Raw genomic sequence first — 13,658 nt, forward strand, 5'->3', positions numbered from 1 at the left:
TCCAAGGCCTTGTCCTTTTGATGGGGATTTTGAAAAAGAACCAGCTCCCCTCCTACTGGACCGTAGATCCACAAATGGAAACACCAATCTTTGGGAAAGTAATGGGGAGGAATCGGTTCCAATACATCCTGAGACGACTGCATTTCTTTGACCAACTTGACCCTGCAAACGCAAACGAAACGGACGGGATGAGGAGGATTTGTGTGGTTTTCTATCACCAATGTGAGAAATTTCATACCTCTTTTTCTCCCTACAGAGACCTCGTCATAGACGAGAGTCTTGTGCTATGGAGAGGTATTATTGCCCTCAGGCAAAATATTCCCAGCAAAAGGCACAGGTTTTATTTCAAAATCTTCGTGATGTGCGACTGAAAGACTGGGTATGTGCAGGACATAGTCCTGTACACAGGTGTTCAGACGGACATCGTCGAAGATCGAACTTTGGGACTGTCTGGGGCTGTGGTGAAGACGAGGATCGATGAGTACTCTCATCGTGGGCATGTCCTGTACCCAGACAACTGGTAAACAAGCCTCCTTCTACCTTCATCTTAAGAAGACAGGTCTGTGTGGCACTGTGAAAAAGAGCCACAAGCACGTGGTGAAGGGAGGAAGCTGCAAAGGAATGAAGTTGTATTTTACAGGGCCAATAACATCTTTGCAACAGCCTGGTATCACAACAGAGAAGTCTTCCTCCTCTCGTCTGTATATAGGCCACTTGTACACCGCACCAACAGCATCGACTACAGGACAGAAGGGTGGCACAATGTCTAGAATATGTGACAGGTAGATCAGTCAGACGCAATAATTTCCAGTGTGGATTGTGCCAGGCCTACGATGGAGTGGTACAAGAAACTATTCTTGCACCTCCTCAACGTCACAGTCCTAAATGCTCATCTGCGCCACACTTAGGTAACCGGCATAAAGGAGACCTTTCAGGGCTATATTCGTAAGCTGGTGTGGGAAATACAGGGGGAATACACAGAGGAAAGGACTGCCATTTGCCTCCACCACACCACTGCAACTCCAATCTGCCTCACCAGTAACCACTTCCCCACGATCATCCCTCCCACTGAGACTCGTCAGAATCTGCAGCGGTGTCATGTGTGCACAAATAGCACTGCAAGGCTGCGTACTCAGCAGAAGAACTCTAGGTACATGTGTGCACAATGCAACCTTGGTCTGTGCATCTATCCTTGCTTTGAGGAGTACCACACTCTTCAAAACCATTGAGTAATTTCAGTGAAAGACTCTTGTAAATATTTTCTCATAAGTGTAGGGACTGTATATAGTGAAGTAATGTTGGTATCGTAATTGTAAGACAATGTATTCACAGTGAGACATTCAGAAATACTCTTACAGTGTCTGTGTATACTGAAGGCATGTTATAAATATTTTACTGTAAGTGTAAGTGCATTACATAGTGAAGTAAAGTTGTACATAGGTTACCATAAATGTAAGATAAATGATACAGAGTGAGAGTGATATGTGACAGGTGACAGGTGTTGCAGTACTAAGTGATTTATATGGAAAAAAAAAAAAAAAAAAGATCTTTTCTGTATGAAATCAAGTGAAAAATAAATTATGCGTATGAAGTGAACTGAAAAGTGTAAAAAACATTCCTAAACTTTCCCAGAGTAACGTTGGCCGGAATAACTGAGTTTACCTTCATAGAAAACGAGGTTTTCTCTCACCTTCACTGCAGGCCGGCTGGGAAACCACACCCGAGGGTCAGACTGGGGACCTCCAGAAAATGCACTTGTAGCCTCTGGTGAGTCATTTAATGGTCATATTCGTTTTTGCACATCAAAATTTATAATTTTAGCCTAAAAAAAAAAAAAATGAAAATTGGCCGGCATTGTCATGCCATTTTTTGTTTGGGGTGTCCAGCACGTGGCAGGTTAAATTTTAATATGGAAGAACTACCTTAAATACCAGTCGTGAATAATGTAAGGAGCATGTGCAAACTAGGAGCGGCGAACTAAAGCTCAATGTGGAGACACAAAACATCATTAATACATTATATTAAGCTCAAAGAAAGGAACTGTATATTTATTGATTACAATAAATAAACTTACGTTACATGATTAACAAAAATGAATTCAAGAGGGGAATTCACTGTCGCAGAGGGACTAGTGAATTCAAATATCAAAGGAAATACACTCGCTCATTCAAAAGCTAATCAGTCTTAAGGCTAAGAAAACGAACGAAAATACTGGTCAGCGAAGGAAACGGAGCTGAAGCTACGAAAGACTGGGCACCTGTCTGTTGCACACCAGACGCTGCTATTCATTGGTCAGCTCATTGCAACCGCTCATCAAACTTAGCAGGGATATATGGGGAATCATTGAACTCTTGAGACTGTAGGTGCTAGGGGACTTCCTCTCTCAGCTCTGGCACAAGGAACCTCTTCCCGTAGCTGTTCGACACTGAGTGACTCACGTAAGCAATCTGGGCACAGCCCAAATTAACGGTCGAGAGGCAATGTGAGAACGACAACTGCACAAAAATTTTTGCTCAATAAAACGCACTGCCTGTACAGAAAGTTTACTTATGAAAACAATGACAAGGTTAATGAAAACCCATTACGAAACAATGACAAGGTTTATGAAAACTCATTACGGTCTGAGTACAAAAACGAGGCAGTTAATGGTCTGAATGAAAGTTAACCCTTTGAGATTCTTATTACTATTTCAATCGTCATTTCAAATCCAGCCTCAGAGAATTCGATGACGCTTTTCATCGTCATTTTACGAAACTTTTGTAAAATATTCACCATAAATCGCGTTTACACATCATAACAAAGAGGCTCAAGCATGATGTCATGGAATGGTTGCTCTTTGCTTGGCGATACTGCACATCTGGTCAGATTCATGGGTTTGTTTCTTTATAACTTTATTCTTGGTGAATATTTTTCTACAGCAAGGTATAAAATTTTTGATTTTTGCCTAACTTCAACTCGTCACTTTGACTTTTTATTTTCTTTGTTTTCCTTTTATGAACATACTTCGATAAAGTACACCTATTTAGCTTCAAAATAACACCACAACCAGCATCCTATCATTAAAAGTATATTTACACTGACCGATCAAAGAAATACACTGCAAAGCGAATATCCGGCTGAGACTAAAATAAGTTTTTTTTTTTTTTTATGTGACCTACTCTGGGCATAGGCTTCACACCCTGCTTTCAAGGCCCAGTAGTCCTACTGTGTACCGCACACCTCTACATGTCACCACTTCGGTGCTAACACCCACCGTCCATACTGAGTACATGCTAGGGCTGTCTCATACATGACTGGTGTATTGGTATTAGCGGGGGTATTTTTACGAAATGTCGGCGGGACTTCTGGTAGATCAGTAAAGGCTGATTTTATGAAATTCAAATCCTTAAACTGTTCCCTGCCTCAGCGGGATTTGAACCTGGGTCCGCCTGGACTGCAGGCCAATTCTCTACCGATTTAGCCACCGCCTCCCCCATATCTTTCCTTTCGCTTTACTGAACAATGAAATGCAAGTACTACCACACTCTATATATCATTGTAAAGGTAATTGATTATATTTTTGCATGGTTTAAACCAAATTTACATATCTTCACTTGTTATTTTTTGCTGAATATTTTTCTGCAGCAAGATATAAAATTTTTGCTTTTCGCCTAACGTCAACTCATCATTTTGACATCTTATATTCTTTGTTCTTTTTTTTTTTTTTTAACATACTACGAAAAATTACAACTATTCAGCTCTGAAATAACACCAAAACTTACATTCTATCATGAAAAGTGTATTTTCACAGCGCGATCAAAGTAAAATATCCGGCCATGAAGATGTGGGTCAGCGTGAGTGGCAGACTCTAGCACAGACATAATCTGCCCTGCCCAGAAACCTGATAGGGTTAATACATTTCAATGAAATTCAGACGTTCCCTTATATGATACTAATACAATGTCGCGAATTAATTTGTGACATTACGCCCCATCAAAATGAGATTTTTCATGGAAAATTTAACTGTCAGTGATATTTACATCCTAACTTAGTCACACAAGATTCACACTGTGGAGTGTGTACTATCCTACTACAGGAGAGAATCACTGTCGCCAATGAGCGTAAAAACCTCGTATTTACGTTAATAGAAGCAAGCTTGAGGATAAAACTCCGTGACGAAGGTGAAAAATCCTGTACTCAGGTCAACAGTGAAAAGTTCACTACATTTACACTAACAACTAATTGTTCTGTAACGTGGTGTATGAAATACATGGTGTAGTTCTGACAGTGTAACTGTACCTATGTGTAAAATGATATGATACAAATTAATAGTAAATGGAGACGACGAGGCAGAAGAGAAGAGGCAGCAGCATGTGGCAGAGATGATCAGCTGAACTGCATAGTAAAAGTACTGCACCTGCCACTGTACCTGCGAAATCAGTCAAGGTGGAGCATCAAAAGTGTCAGTGTGACAATTTTTATTATAATACAATGTCTCTCTCTGCCTTGTTGTCAGTATATATGCTACTAAAAGTACACTATTATTTCTTAATGGATGCATTATTAACCAGGAAACGTAGTCCTTGGATTGCATATGTCTCTGAGGACCCCTGTAGTTTAATGGTTAAACCTAGATTCATAACCAGGAAACATGCTAGTCATTGGATTGCATAAATCTCTGAGGGGGTCCATTAGTTTACTGGTTAAATCTACATTATTAACCAGGAAAAGTGCTAGTCCTTGGATTACTCAAATATCTCAGAACGGGCAGTTTACTGGTTAAACCTAACTCTACGCTTATGATTAATATTGGCAAGCTGAGAATCCCTATGCAAACTCGGGCAGGTCTCATTTTAACCCGTTGGCTGTGGTATTTAGTTGAAAGGGACCCTTTGCCTGTGCGGCTAGCTCGCCAGAACTCAACTCTCGCAAAACAACATGAAATATATATCAGTGTACTCTCCATATATCTGTGTATCCTCTGGGAAACTTTTTTTTTTCTCTCTCTAAAATGCCGTCGAAATTGTGAAGTTGTGAACAGAAGTTAGGGAAGTTGGTGACATAAACATCCTACATTTGCCGAGTGTGAGGGAAAATGGAGCATCAGACAGGACCCTAAATTAAACTTAATATTCTGACACAAATGTAAACCACATTGGGAAATGGGTGTACTGATAGAGTACGTGGCTGATGTGGACTGTGCAAAATAAGAACAATATGTGGATATGAATATGGCATGGATATGAATGACAGGCTGATGCTCAAGTCACACTGACACATCGACGTAACTGTACACCTGATAATAGCTCGCTAAAATGCCCTGGTATGTTCACAAGTTAGCTAGCTAGTGACACTAAGAATTTGTCGTGTGTGTGTGTGTGTGTGTGTGTGTGTGTGTGTGTGTGTGTTTCCTGACCAGCCTCTAAAGTGTGTAAGTCAGTGCAAACACAAACTATGGGGGGGAAAAGGGGGAGTGCTGATGAAAAAGCTCATGTGTACTCTCAAAAACAAGAAAAAAGCCCACTGGTTACACCACGCCCCTCATGCAAGATTCTGACACACACACACACACACACACACACACACACACACAAGAAAACTACATGGATATGGATATGGAAACAAACCATAGGGGGAATAAAGTGGTGTACTGATGAGGAGAGAGAGAGAGAGAGAGAGAGAGAGAGAGAGACAAAGGCGGGGCTCGCTCAGGTCACCACAGGGCAGGTGCGGGTAAGGGATAAATGGATGAAGGCAGGGCTGCCGGAAATCAAGTGTGCAGAGTGAATTGCACCTATTTCCTTCGTCTAATAACTCTATTTCCATACTCACGATATGTGATTATAGAAGATGACTAACAATCTGTCGGATGAGGTCGAGGAAGCCTTATGTTCAAATATTGTGGGTGATAAATCGGGGTTGTCACTTTAGCGGGGTTAAGTTTCATATTTCCTGCATTCCTCGCATTCCTTTGACATTGTATAGTACGGAAGACATGGATATGGATGAACGAGTTATGTTCAAGTCATATAGGCTCAAATACATATGGATGGGATAACAGCTGGCTCAAATGCTGTCATTATTATATGTGGTGGCTTATATAAGGGGGGTTTCAATAAAGCAGGGTCATGGTTCAGATATCTTGCCTTACATTTATTTGAAAGTGTACAGTGCTGAATGTAATAAGCATGGATATGGATTACAGGGTTATGGTCAAGTCATATAGACATAACTTTACATGGGATAATGGCTAGCTGTAAACTGAAAGATAATAATATAACACAGAACATAACATGTATTGGAACAGTGCGCCAAATAAAACATAAAAATGGTTTACAGACTTGTAGTAAATAAGTTAGCACAAAATGGAGCATGATAACATAAATTACAAAACATAACAAAACTGAATAGTATGACAAACATAGCAGTGGCTTACAGACCTGTAGTATAAAATTTGGTAGGTGGTGGCGACAATCATTCACTCACTTGATGTATTGCTGCCTACTTCTTCCTTAGCCTTTATCATTCTTCTTCTGTGTCTGCCCTCCTCTCTTCCTATTTCTCCCATCTTTCCTGTCACTTCTTATTCCTTTTCTTTCCATTACATGTGGATTTACGTTGAGTGATAAGCCTAATGGTTTCCTGTAAGCCAAGAAACCATTTACAACGCTGGGTGGTAACCATATAACCAAACTATACGTTCTCCCTACGTGTCAGTAAGTGGGATGCTGAAGGGTTAGTGCCCCTCCTCGTAAAACAACTAAATCAAAGTCAAATGGCCACTCCTTATGGGATTATGGCATCTGGCAATAGATAGACAGGTAAGAAAGGCCTGTAAAGAAAGTGCTATTGATAATAAAAATTACAAAACATGAAACTGAATAGTAAGACAAATATACAAGTACTTACAGACTTGTAGTACATAAAAAATTAGCATACAAAGGACCAGGATAGAAAGTACAACTGATAATTAGGGACCTTGCAATTGATGCGCATTTATATACGTCAACGGGACTGACAGTGACAAAACGTGTGGACGTATATATACGTCAATGGGATGCGGCGGGTAAAAAATCGAAGAGGGTAACGAAACAGAGAAAGCCTGCGCTGACATGTCCTACAACACTCCACCATTACTTTCTCTCCTAGTGTCTGTCCCATCGACGATTCAACCAGATAACCTTCTCTATAGAATTACACTCCTCGGCTACGTCTACTTACATAGGTGACAATGGTGAACAATGATAAAAAAAAATACTTACATTTATGTGATAACAGTGATACTATCATAATGATGATATGAAGCAAAATATCAACTGTATCTGGTTGCTGAAGGCAGCATTAGAAACTAATAGAGAAATGAGAATTTACCTTCAGAAATAAGATGGTCAGTAAACAAATATGCCCAGCTGCCCAGCGAGCTCAGCTGATACTCGTGTTTGGTGCATTAAAAAATTATTCAAGATATAGAGTTGGAAAAGTATGACAGAACTTCTCGTAATCAAGATAAATTCACTTTAACAGGAAACCATACAGCTACACATACCTTCTCACCCACACACATACTGTACACATACAGCAAAAAAGTTTAATAATTGATGAAAATTTCAAACTTCCAGAATCAAACACCAGTTTATTCAGCCGTTTTCACCGTACCATTTTAATCGTTTTCCATCAATCACACTTTCTAAAAACCATTTTAAACATTTAAATGTTTAAACAATTGAACATTCTTATTTGCACACTTGCACATGATTGCAACAGACACATTGGTGTTTTGCCGAACCCTCCGTTAATTGATAGTCGGCCACACATGATTTACACTACAGGTTCGTAAGCATATTTCTCAGTTGCAAGGTGACAACATCATTTGTGATTCATATTCATGCAACTCAAGCACACTCCCTCCAGATACTAAACACGTAAACTGGTAGCGTTTACCAGTTCATTTGTTGCCCCCATTAAGGAAGCCAGAGGTGTTGCCTGAGGTGCTATGCCCCCCACACCCCCCCTTACAATCCTACTTTGGATATGATAACATCATAGTAACTGCTGTAATGACGTAGCCAATAGTGACTGAATAGAACCCTCACTTCGGAGTAAAATGGAATATACAAGAACATTCATGTGAGGACAATGACTGTCTTTCAGAGTGGTTGCACTGCAGTTGCAGTGTTAGGACCACATCTGCACCACAACTGCACAGTTTCACCCGCACTTGCACCGCACCAGAAAGACATTGCACCAGCACCACACCCACAAAACATGGAACCACACCTGCACCACAACTACAACACATGGAACAACACCCGCACCACACCTGCAATGCATGGATTAACACCCGCACCACACCCACAACCCATGGAACCACACCCGCAACACATGGAACCACACCTGCACCACACCTGCAACACATGGAACCACACCTGCACCACACCTGCAAAACATGGAACCACACCAGCACCACACCCACAACACACGGAACCACATCCACAACTCATGGAACCACGTACACACCACACCCACAACACATGGAACCACACCTGCAGAACATGGAACAACACCCACACCGCACCAGCAGAATAGAATAGCACAATTTGTTTTTCAGTCATATATCCATATACTAGGCTGCTGAACTTTAAGTAATCAAGATCATGCATATTCAGTATACTTAACACCATTTCAAATGTTTCTAAATTAGAGTATGATATATAAAGGAAAAACTTACACAGAAAACGATTGCAATGAGTTTATTGCAATATGGTTATGTAATAATCTTTGGCTTTTCATTTAGCAATTTTGACACGCTTGTGGAAGTTCGCAACCCATGCTGATATAGCCTTTCTTGCTTGCATTCCTATTTCTCTTTATCCTTAGCCTTTAAGCTTGAATTCATGAATAAAATATCATCGACACAGGATGGCTTGAGGCTTGTCGTCCTAACTGACACTGTGTGTCCAGGAAGACTTAAATTTCTTTCACTAAGTGCACTGGTAGCCATTATACACAGAACATTACGTGCTGTTCCACAAAGTGCCGAGAGTTGGATCTCGTGTTCTGGAGAATGGGAATGGAACACGTCTGAGTATAAAAATTCTGATACACTTCTAATTCACTGGCGTGTCCTCAGCACCACCAGGGAAGTCATCGCACGAGTATTCATAAGCAGCCACGCAGATGCGTTTAGCAGGGGGTGAGAATTTTGGTGCATAAAGTTGCTCAATCTTTAGAGGGACTCAGACTGTTGGGAAAGGTGATAGATTTGGCAACTCACATAGTGAAGGACAAGCTGCCTGTCTGTTGATGAGAGGACTCTCATATCTTTCTATTTGGGGGAACATTGCAGACCCACAGACCTTATGCTAGGGTTGCTATACGCCCTGATTTTCCTGGACATATCCTGCATTTGGGTGTCAAAATCTTCGTCCAGGAGGAATTTTAAAAATTCTCCAAAAGCCCGGAATTTCAGCTTCTGTCACTTTTTCTCCAAAAATTTAAACTCTGTTGTGACGAGAGAGAGAGAGAGAGAGAGAGAGAGAGAGAGAGAGAGAGAAAGAGAGAGAGAGAGACTTTCGTTGTTTTCGTCAGCTGGTAAGTGTTGCCAACTTCGCTGGTTTAGTGCTAGGAGCTAGGTAAAACGTTCTGCCTTTTCCTCTTGTTCAGCCACGAGCTTTTTTTTTTTTTTCATACTTAATGCTTTTAATGCCATAAAATAAATGGTAACTGCACACAGTTTTGGCTTAATTATCATTTTTACACTGTAGCATTTGTTATTATGAGCTTATCCTGCATCTAAGGCGTTGTTGCATTTTACAGTCATAATCTTGCCGATTCTGTACTTTGCCTGTTTTCCAATATATTTGTAAAAAGACTAAAGAAGGCGCTCTTGTTGGATTGAGCCTGTGCAGGTTTATATCCAAGGGATGGTTGGGGTTTATTGCTCACGTAATGCCACCCAGGAATGAGTGAAGCTGGTAACTCTCATCTTAAATGTCAGGATGATGGATGGATGGATGCACTAATCACTGATAGATATATATATATATATATATATATATATATATATATATATATATATATATATATATATATGTACTGTAATGCTAGGTGAAAAAGGCCCGGCTTCTCGGTCCTAAAACACCTAACATGTAGCGGGGTTCCCTTTCAAGACCGGGTCGTGGTGCAATAAAGAGAGGTAGGGCACAAAAACTCCAGGCAATAACCTTTACACGTATACTACCACAGTCAGACACAGGACATATTCAGCAGATAGTACAACACAATATGTGACAAAATAATACCTTAACTAGGATATTAGTATCTCGCAGGATACTGGCTTAACAATATCAATGCCAACACAATAAGTAATGATCCCAATGTACAAGGGAATACAGAACTGGGGCGCGTGGAGGAGGTGAGCATTGCGGGGGAGAGAGGGGGGGGGTGGCAAGGGACGACGCGCGTAGAGCTAGAATGTATTTATAGTAATATCGAGAAGGGGAGGGTATTACTGTTGCAGATTTACTAAGTAACTTCCTGATAGTACAAGGGTTTTGGCGATTGACTATATTTCTTATTCAAGTTAATATATTCACACAGGCTGTCGGGGAGGAGATTCCTGAAGGGAGGCCTGGACAAGGGAGGGGGAGTTTACACTTGTTATGGTAATATTTGTACAAGAGTATTCCAAACACTTCCTCTTCACTGTTCCCTCACAATAAATGATATTTACCAGTTTCTCAATGGGACGATTTGTAGGGTAACACTCTGGCTGTTTTCTATAAGGGCGTCACTCGTGATTTTACTTAGTCTCTGTATCCGTCCGTAAGTATTTGCCCGTGATCCCACTCGTCCGACATCACTTATTCCCAATCACTATATCACTTGTCTGAGGGCACTGTCTACTTAATCTAAGTCACTTCACTTATACTGAGGGCAACACATTACACAGTTCACTTATCAGTGGTGGGTGACAGGGCGGTATGCCGGCGTGAATTAGGCCGGGGAGAGGGCACCGTCAAGAGAGGGGGTGCCGAGAGGGCACGGGACTGTGCGCAGGGGTGTCCTCTCACATCCAGGACTGCAGGGGGCGGAAGAGCCGGCGGTCTCCGGACTGGGCCCAGGAGTATGATCCTCAGGACTGGGGCCGAATAACTCCTGGAACCGCTGGTGTAGGTCCTGGCCTGAAGTGGAGGCCTTAGACCGTCTAGGGGGCGTGGAGAGGTCGCACCCGGGCATCCTGGGGAGGGCCTGGAGAGACAGCAGGCTGCAGTCCCTAGCATCGAAGGGCGCTGTCAGCAGAGGGCTGTGGCACCGGTCCAGACTAGGGTCCGTCAGGTACGTCTGCTCCAGGGCCAGGCACAGGGAACGGAAACCAGGGGAGGCTGTGGGGCCTGACAGGGGTTCTCGGAGGCTGGAGGGCCCGATTCTTGCCTCACACCGGAGGGGTGATGTGGGTGACACATCCTGCAGGTCATGGGGTCCGGCAATTGGCCGTGGCTGCCCAAGGACACGACTAGTTTGCGTCAAGGCCCAGCAACTGGCCGTGGCCTGCGCAAGGGGGTCAGGACACCTCTGATCACTTCCTGAGCGGCAGTGAACCGTTTCCTTCAGCAGGAGGGAGGAGCGGCAACCGGCCATCTCAGGGGCAGCGCCTCTAGAGTGGCAGTAGGCCGTCTCCTTTGGCAGGAGGGAAGAGCGGCAGTAGACCGTCTCTGGGGCAGCGCCTCTAGAGAAGCAGTAGGCCGTCTCCTTCGGCAGATGGGAGGAGCGGCAGTAGGTCTTCTCCTGCAGAAAAGTAGAGCAGCAGTAGGACGTCTTAGAAGAAACACCTTCAGTACGACGCTGGGCCGACTGATGAAGGCGGGAGTGGCAATCGGCCGTCTCAAGAGGGGCGCTGTCAGGAGCTGAAATCTCAGCTCCACCCTGGGCTGACTTGGCGACCCCACTCCTCGAAGGTCGTGTCTTTTTCCTGCTGGGATGGCGGTGGGGTGGCTGGGTGTTATAGTGGCGCACGGCCCGGGCTGACTTATGTCATTGTTGCCTGGACGTTCGGTGTTCGGCTGCAGCTACTCCGTGGGATCCGTGTGGGGGTGTTGGTGGTTTCTCAGGGGCACTAAACTCTAACTCACGCATTTCATATATATATATATATATATATATATATATATATATATATATATATTGCCAGATTCCTAAATCTCGAACGGGGTGGTCACAAACAAATCGCCTCCACGTCGCCCTGTCCCCCGCCATTTCACTGCCCTGCTCCCAACTCACCCTCCCCTCTCTCATATACCTCTCCACCCCATCCCTCCATCTCATCCTCGGCCTCCCCTTCCCTCTTCCCCCCTCCACCTCACTCATATACACTCTCTTCGTCAGTCTTTCACCCTCCATCCTCTCCACATGGCCAAACCACCTCAGTGTATTCCTCCTAACGCTTCCTATCACATCCACATCCACACAACAATGCTCCTTTATATTTTGATTTGTCAGCCTGTCTCTCCATGTGACTCCACATGTTCCTCTTAAATAACTCACTTCCACTGCTCTCACTCTTGACTTGTGTCCTTCCAGCAACGTCCAAGTTTCACTTCCATACATTAGAGTTGGTATCACAATACTGTCATGTAGTAACTTTTCACTTCTATGCTCACTTCCCTGCTTCTTATCACTGATTTCAAGGAACCAGCAATCTTTCTTCCTTACTGTACCCTTTCAAGCACTTCACCCTCCAAACCTCCATCTTTACTTATCACACTACTAAAGTACTTAAACATACTCATATTTTCCAATTCCTCACCGTCCAAACTCGCTGTACATTCACTGACTTCACCTCTCTCAAAGACCATCATTTTACTCTTCCCTACATTCATCTTTAGATTCCGATTCTTACACACTCTTCCAAACTCATCCACCAAGCCTTGCAGCTCTGCTTCGTCTTCGCTCAACAACACAGTATCATCTGCAAACAACAGTACAGGGAGTTTTCAGACACTACCCTCTCTCACCAGGGCCACTCCAACATCCACTACCTATCCTTGTACCTCTTTTATTACCCAATCCATGTACAGATTGAACAATCATGGAGACATGACACATCCCTGTTTCAACCCAACTTTCAAAGAGAAAAATTCACTCAGTTCACCATCCACACGCACTGCAACCTTAGCACCATCATACGTACTCTTCACAGCATTCAGCAACTTCCCATCTACTCCATATATTCTTAATACTTTCCACAATCCTTGTCTATCCTCCCTGTCATATGCTTTCCCCAAATCCATGAAAGCCGCATACAACTTCTTTCCCTTTTCTAGAAACTTTTCTACTAAAGATCTAAGAATGAATATCTGATCTACACAACCTCTTCCCTTCCTAAAGCCTCCCTGTTCTTCTCCAACTAATTCCTCTGTTCTTTTTCTAACTCTGTCAATAAGTATCCTACCATACACTTTTCCTATTATACTAAGAAGACATATGCCCCCATGATTACCACACACTTCTTTTTTCCCTTTTCCTTTGTACAAGGGAATAATTATACCTGACTTCCAGTCCTCAGGGACTCTACCTTCCTCCCAGGCCAATCTGCACATCTTCCACATCCATTCTACTACTATCTCTCCCCCATGCTTCAGCATTTCTCGACACACTCCATCAATTCCTGGGGCTTTCCC

Source organism: Coenobita brevimanus, chromosome 27, assembly GCF_032717465.1.
Source record: "Coenobita brevimanus isolate Jiangsu-jjx chromosome 27, ASM3271746v2, whole genome shotgun sequence".
Lineage (NCBI taxonomy): Eukaryota > Metazoa > Arthropoda > Malacostraca > Decapoda > Coenobitidae > Coenobita > Coenobita brevimanus.